The sequence below is a fragment of the Terrapene carolina genome, unplaced genomic scaffold, assembly GCF_002925995.2.
Source record: "Terrapene carolina triunguis isolate 2854851 unplaced genomic scaffold, T_m_triunguis-2.0 Scaffold750, whole genome shotgun sequence".
NCBI lineage: Eukaryota > Metazoa > Chordata > Testudines > Emydidae > Terrapene > Terrapene triunguis.
Genome location: NW_020665101.1, coordinates 372,904 through 380,644, shown reverse-complemented (window position 1 = coordinate 380,644; position 7,741 = coordinate 372,904).

The following is a 7,741-nucleotide window of genomic DNA, read 5'->3' as shown; positions in this document are numbered from 1 at the left end:
GCCCTGAACCTGGGCCAGCCCCGGAGCCCCGCACCTGCCCGGGGAGCACTGAACCTGGGCCGGCCCCTGAACCCCTCACCTGCACGGGGAGCCCCTCCCCGCCCAAGGAGCCCTGCACCTGGGCCAGCCCCGGAGCCCCTCACCTGCCCAGGGTCAGTCCCTCGCCGCCGCAGGAGCCCCACACCTGGGCCAGCCCCATAGCACCTCACCTGTGCCAATCTCTCTCCCTAGGTATCCTGCCTTGTGCCACCTGTTGATCTATGCCAACCTCTCACCTGCCCAGTACAGCTGAACTGGGCTGACTGAAACATGAGTTTCACCTGGGTGGGGGAGCTGTTCCCTGGATGGACAGCCCATCCACTCCAGCCCTTCATTCGATGACGAAGCTTCTCTTGTGCAGCTCTTTGTGTGCCTGGGAATCCTTGCCTTGCCAGCCCTCCTCAACCCTGGAGAAAAGGGCTTCTCTTGGCCAGCTGTTGACCCGTCTCTTCCAGGTACCTTCCTCCAAGCTCCTTCCCAAGTGGAAACGTACAGGTGGCTCATTGGCATCACACTCTTATTAGTAAACCCGGCGAGCCCAGGTGGGCTTGGGTGAGTCTCTCCCATTGGGATAACACTTCCTCAGGGAAGTTGTATAGCATTTGAAATTAGCTTTTCAGGAAGTGCAGAAGCTGCCTACAAGGAGGAGAAGCCAGCCCTATGCAGCCAGCCAGCTACCTGGGGACCAAATGCCCTGAGGTTTACCAATTGGTCCAGGGGCCACCGTTTAAGAACAGCTGTGCTGCAGCATAACACAATGGGTGCTCCAGGGAGATGCTTTGCTCCGGAGAAGTTAAGCTGAGGTCCCTTCTTCCAGCCGGTGTCCCTCTCACAAGCAGCTGTCCAAGATCTTGTGGCACTTTTTAGAAAGAGGAAGGAGCCATACAGCTGGTGGCATTTTTAAGCACTGGCCAGCCATTCTCCCTCCGCACTGGGTGTAAGCTGTTACTCCAGGCCCAGTATGAGCCTGAAGTGTGTTAGAGAGGACCCAGTGCGTGCCGTGTCCCACCCACGCAGCAGTCACCTGGTGAAGTGAAATTAACCCGATCAAGCTCTTTTTAATCCTGATGTCAAAACTTAACCGCAAAATGAGATTTCCATGCCTGCCAACCTACACAAAGGGGAATGGAGTGATATCCCTCTCTGCTGGCTGTTCAGCATGTGGCAGGGATCTGGGGCTCAGCAGAGAATGGAACTAAACCAATTTATTCACTCCGTCTTCTTTCCAAACTTCCCTGCAAGACAAGACTCCCCTTGGAACATGTGCCTCTAAAAGCAACAAGCTGGAGCTCAGTTCTAACTAACGAAGCAGAATTCTGATTGGCACGGTTTAAAATAGTCCCGCCTCTCCCCAAAGAGTTTTTGGTAGGAAATGGTAGGTTTTTTTAGCTAAAGCATTTTTGAAACTGCTAACCAGGAGCCTCCAGACACCCAGATTCCATGAAACCACAGCTTCAAATTCCAGCAGGGTTCGCCTAGCTCTTCATCCTTCCAGCCAAGGTCGATAAACGGATGAGCTCCATGCAGTTTACTGCATGAAGGTCTTTCCAATGAGACCTTGAGTGCCAATATCCTGTTTGTTCTATGTGTGTATTCAGGATTCCACGGCACTTTTCATGAGTAGGGTTTTTGCTCTAAAGTCATTGGTCCAAAATTCTCTCTGTTGATCGGTGTCCCAGATTCCTGACTCACTTTCACAGCAGGGCGGCTGTATTTCAGAGCAGGATATTCCCAGCTATTCCTGCTGGTATTGTAGCAGCAGCAGCGATAGGTTGCACAGTGTTTCCACACACCAAACCGCTGTTGTCAGTCACTTGTAAATATCTGAAACCAATTGAAAAGTTCCACAGAAATGTAAAATATTCATTTATTTGATTTTATCAGCTTCGCCTGCATTGGTGAGGCTGATCAGGAATGTTATTTAATTTGGATAAAAGGTTGGGATTTAGCCCAGGGGATCTCTGACAGTACCTGAGCTGTTCCACAGTATTGTGTCAATGAATTTAGCATCAAACCCATTCCAGCTGCTGAGATAGCCACATGAAAAAAACCTCCCACACAAGCTGCAAGTCTCCAGTTTCCCTGTAGACAGGGCCGGCTCTGGCTTTTTTGCCGCCCCAAGCAAAAAAAAAACAAACCTGCGGGGCGGCTGGAGCCAGGGTGCAGGGGGACTCCCTGCGCTGCAGACGTGCCCCAGCTAGCAGGGGGGAGGGAGCGGGGGGAGAGAGAGAAGGGGGGCGGCCAGGGCTTCAGCGGGGCGCTTGCCACGCGGCCCCGATCACCGCACCGCCTGCCAGGAGGGCTCCGCACCGCTCCGGTCGGTGGAGAGGGAAGGACACGGGCTGCCCTGCCGGGCTTGCTACAGACCTGGCACTGGCTGGGACAGATAGAGCGCGCAGCCCGCTACCAGCAGGGCGCTCCCCTCCTCCGCACCGCCGCCCCCTACAGGGTGGCCGGATCGGCAAACAAAACAAAAAACAAACAAAAAAAAGCGGCCGTGCCGCCCTAGGATTGGGCGGAATGCCGCCCCGTAGAATCTGCTGCCCCAAACATGAGCTTGCTCGGCTGGTGCCTGGAGCCGGCCCTGCCCGTAGAGATGCTAGAAATACTAGACTGACAGTCATAGACTTTTATCTCCTCTTTTTCAAAGGTAATGTTGAATTTAACATAGATATTGGCTTGGTGACAGGGAATCAGGACTCCTGGGTTCTGTTCCTAGCTCTACCGTTGACTTGCTGTGTTGGTCATTTCTCCTCAACATGCCCCCTTTTACTCGTTTCTCAAATGGGGGTGATGTAAAGCACTATGAGGTTCACAGATTTTAACACCAGAAGGGACCGCTATGATAATCTAATCTAACCTCTTGTGTAACATGGCCGCAGAATTTCATGCTGTGATTCCTGTATCAGGGCCAATAACTTGTGGTTTAACTAGACCAGGGGTCAGCAACCTTTCAGAAGTGGTGTGCCGAGTCTTCATTTATTCACTCTAATGTAAGGTTTCATGTGCCAGTAATACATTTTAACGTTTTTAGAAGGTCTCTTTCTATAAGTCTATAATACATAACTAAACTATTGTTGTATGTAAAGTAAATAAGGTTTTTAAAATGTTTAAGAAGCTTCATTTAAAATTAAATTAAAATGCAGAGCCCCCCGGACCGGTGGCCAGGACCTGGGCAGTGTGAGTGCCACTGAAAATCAGCTCGCGTGCCGCCTTTGGCACACATGCCATAGGTTCTGTCTAGTTCAGGGGTAGGCAACCTATCTCCTCTTTAAAAGATGTCAAATCCTGATTTAAAGACTCCAAAGCAGGGATCTCAAAGTCCCGACCCGCGAGCCATCTGCGGCCCGAGAACCTCCCCACTGCGGCCCGCGAAGGAGAGACGCATGCAGCCATGCTGCGCTGGTCCCCACAGCTCCCATTGGCTGGGGGAGAGGGACAGAGATACCATCACTAGTTGCCGAGCAGAGTCAACCATGGAGCAGCATCATTAGTTGCCGGGCGGAGCCAGCCATGGAGGCAGCATCACTTTTTTCCACAATTAATATAAACAAATCAAAATACGGAACACAACTATCCGATGCACCTCTTTCTGCAATCCTGGAGGTTTCAACTGCTCAGTCACTGAGGCCAAACATCAACAAACTGACAGAACTGAAGCGTTGCCAGGTGTCTGGCAAACACTAACAATGCTCTGGCAGGCGAAGAATTGTATACCGTTGTATGACAGTTTTATTATTGCTAAGAAATTCAAAATAAAAAATACAATATAAATGTTTTCTTTTCTGAACACCATCTTCAGTCACATTATTGGCCTGCTGGGAGGATTTGAGGACTGGCACTGGCCCTAAGGTAAATTGAGTTTGAGACCCCTGCTCTAAAGCGTCCAGTATTTATTTATTGTGATTATTTAACAAATCCATGATATTTTGGTGTGATTGCTGGCTGGGACACTAAGTGGCATGTAACTAAGTCATGTGGGAGAAATTAAACTGGAAAATAATTAGTCTTGGCAGAATTTAACTATTTTATAATTTTGACTGATATCGATGTTTATTTTTAAGCATTTTTTTTAGATTTTTCCCATTTAAATTTTCAGTTGTGGGAAATTATGGGGGTGTGGGGGGAGATCAGACTAAGGACACTAGACACTGATATTCAAAAAGGAAAAGCTTTACAAACTGTTAAAACACATTGTCAAAATCATGTCAAAACATACAAATTAAATATCCTTAAATCAATAAATCACACCTGTTTACTATTCATACGCTAGTCCATCCGTAACACTGCTCTACAGCCAAAATGCTTCTGAAATAAATGTAGTCAAACTTTACTAATTCTGGGTCACTGAGAACGAAAATGATGCTTAAAATTGATTGGCTCTAGTTTTCAAGATATGCTATTGGGTCAGTATATACGACCCTTGACTTGGGAATGGCGGAGGATAAGTGAGTTATAAAGGGAAGGGATCTCAATTTAAACCAGAAATGACTAAAATACATCTTTGCCTGGATCTATGAATAAATCTATGACTGGGTTTGGACAGTACTTGCTTTTTAGGCAAAACAATGAATGATGCAATCTGAAGCTGGTATTGCGTCATACATGATATGAATTGCATCATGTTATTCCTAGAAGTCATGGATGATGCAATCATAACGAAGCTTACATCACTCTGCTGAACAAATTGCCCTATAACAGCTCTAGAAATCATACAGTGTCGTGCTCTCTTATTTGTCAGTGTTTGATTTTGCAAAGGGACACATTTCTGTTTAGCCAAAGTGAGCAGAGATGCCTCGTACTTGTGTGAACAGTGCAGATAACTTCTGCTATGTTTGTGGTGAAGTGACTTTTGCATCACAAAAGCGCAGTATAACCACTATGGTTAAGAAAGCCTATCACCTTTCTTTTGGCTGCAAAATTGGAGATCAGGACAAGAGGTGGGCCCCACACATATGCTGCAACACTTGTGCAACAAATCTTCGCCAGTGGTTGAACAGGAAAAGGAAATCTATGCCTTTTGCAGTGCCAATGATTTGGAGAGAGCCAACAGATCATACCAGCAATTGTTACTTCTGCATGGTGCCTCCAGTTGGGAAAGGTGTGTCGAAGAAGAAAAAGTGGACTGTGCATTATCCAAACATTCCATCAGCTATACGCCCAGTACCCCATGGAGAAGGACTGCCGGTTCCTGATGCACCAGAATCATTCTCACTTGAGTCAGACGAGGAAGAGGATGAAACTTCTGGTCCTGAACCATCAATGTCACAGGACCTACATTTTCTCCCATCCTCCTCCTCTGAACCACACCTCATAACACAAGGTGAACTGAATGACCTTGTCAGGGATTTGGAACTACCCAAGAGTAAGGCAGAGCTGTTGGGCTCCAGACTACAGCAGTGGAGTCTCCTGGCAGGTGATGTTAGGGTTTCCATGTTCCGTGACCGTCAAAAGGATTTTGTCCCATTCTTCATGGAAGGTGATCTTGTAGCCTGCAACAACATCGATGGTGTGATGGCAGCCCTCAACATCGTTCACAATCCAGATGAGTGGAGACTGTTCATTGATTCATCGAAGATGAGTCTTAAAGCTGTTTTACTGCATAATGGCAATGTTTTGCCATCAATTCCAGTTGGTCATGCAGTCCATATGAAGGAAACCTATGACAACATGAAACAACTTTTGAGGTGCATAAACTATGACCAACATCAGTGGCAGCTTTGTGGCGATTTGAAGGTTGTTGCTCTCTTGCTTGGTCTGCAGACTGGATACACAAAGTACTGCTGTTTTCTCTGCGAATGGGATAGTCGTGCAAGAGATTCCCACTACATCAAGAAAGATTGGCCACTCCGACAGTCATTGGAGCCTGGGAGGAAAAGTGTTCAGCATCCACCACTTGTTGAATCAAGGAAGATTTTGTTACCACCCTTACACATCAAGCTGGGTCTGATGAAGAACTTTGTCAAGGCCATTGACAAAACACAAGCAGCTTTCAAGTACCTCCGTGGAAAATTTCCAAGGTTAAATGAAGCTAAGATAAAGGAAGGGGTCTTTGTTGGTCCTCAGATTCGTGAACTTCTTCGAGATGATGCATTTGACCATGCACTGCGTGGCAAGGAAAAGACGGCATGGAAAGCCTTCCAGTTAGTGGCAATAAATTTTCTCGGAAACAACAAGGCAGACAACTACAGGTTGTTGGTGGAAAACCTCCTCAAGGCATACAAAAGCCTTGGTTGCAACATGTCACTAAAGATACATGTTTTGCACTCTCATCTAGATTTTTTTCCACCGAACTGCGGAGCAGTGAGCGACGAGCAACGGCGAGCGATTTCACCAGGACATTGCAACAATGGAGAAACGCTATCAGGGCAAATGGAGCCCATCAATGCTTGCAGACTATTGCTGGATAGTGACAGGAGATGCTCCATTTAATGAATACAAGAGACAAGCCAAGAAGCGCCGAGTAGACACTGAATAGGACTAAACTATGTACATAATAGTTTTTTGCCTTTTGTTTCATAATAAATTTTATTTATATAACCCTTTTGCTGATTTTTAAAGTGTTACATAAACAGGACAGATGAAATATTATCATGTAAAGCAACCATAAACACATGAAAAGACCTAGGTTTACAATTTATGATTAAAACTCTACTATCTACACAATATACATAGACATAAAATGTAAAAACTAAAATATCTTAGAAACAGTAGCCAATCAGTTGTTTTAACTGTCATACTTGAATTCAGCACATCAAAATACATAATAAATAGCACATTTTATCTCTGAAGCAGACGACTTCTCAAAAATTGTAGACCAGTGTAACAAGCCTCATTCAAAATTCTAAATCACAGTAAGTTCTCAAGCAGCATTTTTCTTACATTGCCTGTCTGTACATTTCTATTGTTATTGATGAAAATATCTTTGTTCTCAGTTTGGGTGTGTACAGGGAATCTGAGGTTTACTGACATCAACCAATAAAAACCAAATCCTTCCACACCTAGGAATAATGAATTAAAAGTTACAGGATACAAGTTACAAGGCCTAGATGTTTGGGGACCTCCATTTGACACAGCCATCAGGCTAGAGGATGGATACATGTAGCCAGCCTGGTTGGGGGTCTGTGATATGATTAAGAATAATTCACTTCATGAGGATTGCTGCTCATGTCATATCCCTTTTCTGTTTTTGGTCCTGACTTTGCAGTCCTACCTCTAGTTCGCGCCCTATTTCAGTGTCTGGTTATTGACACCTGGGGTATTTAGATTCTGGACTTGGGGCCGGAGCCTGCATCAGTTAATATTAATGGTAACATCCCTACTGACTTCAGTAGGGCAGGGCCTTGATGAGTAGCTGGCGTGCAGTAGTTCCTTGAGGGCAGCTTCCCTGGTGAACATCACCAAGAGTGCCATGGCTCCAGGCGTCATCACGTCAATCCAGCATTGCAGGGATGGGCTCTGCAAGTGTCAGTGCTGCTGCCACATGCTGGTGGAGCGTGTGCATCACATCCACTTCCTGTCCAGAGAGGGTAACAGCCTGATACTCCCAGCAGCTAACGGAGCTGCTCCCATAGCTCGAGTGAGACAGGTCTGGGCTGAAGGAGCCAGGCGGCAGTGCCACCATCCTGGGATCTCCCTACCCCTGTCCTGGGCCCAGTACCCCCAAGTCCTCTGGTTGCGCCAGTGCCCTCCCCAGCCTTGC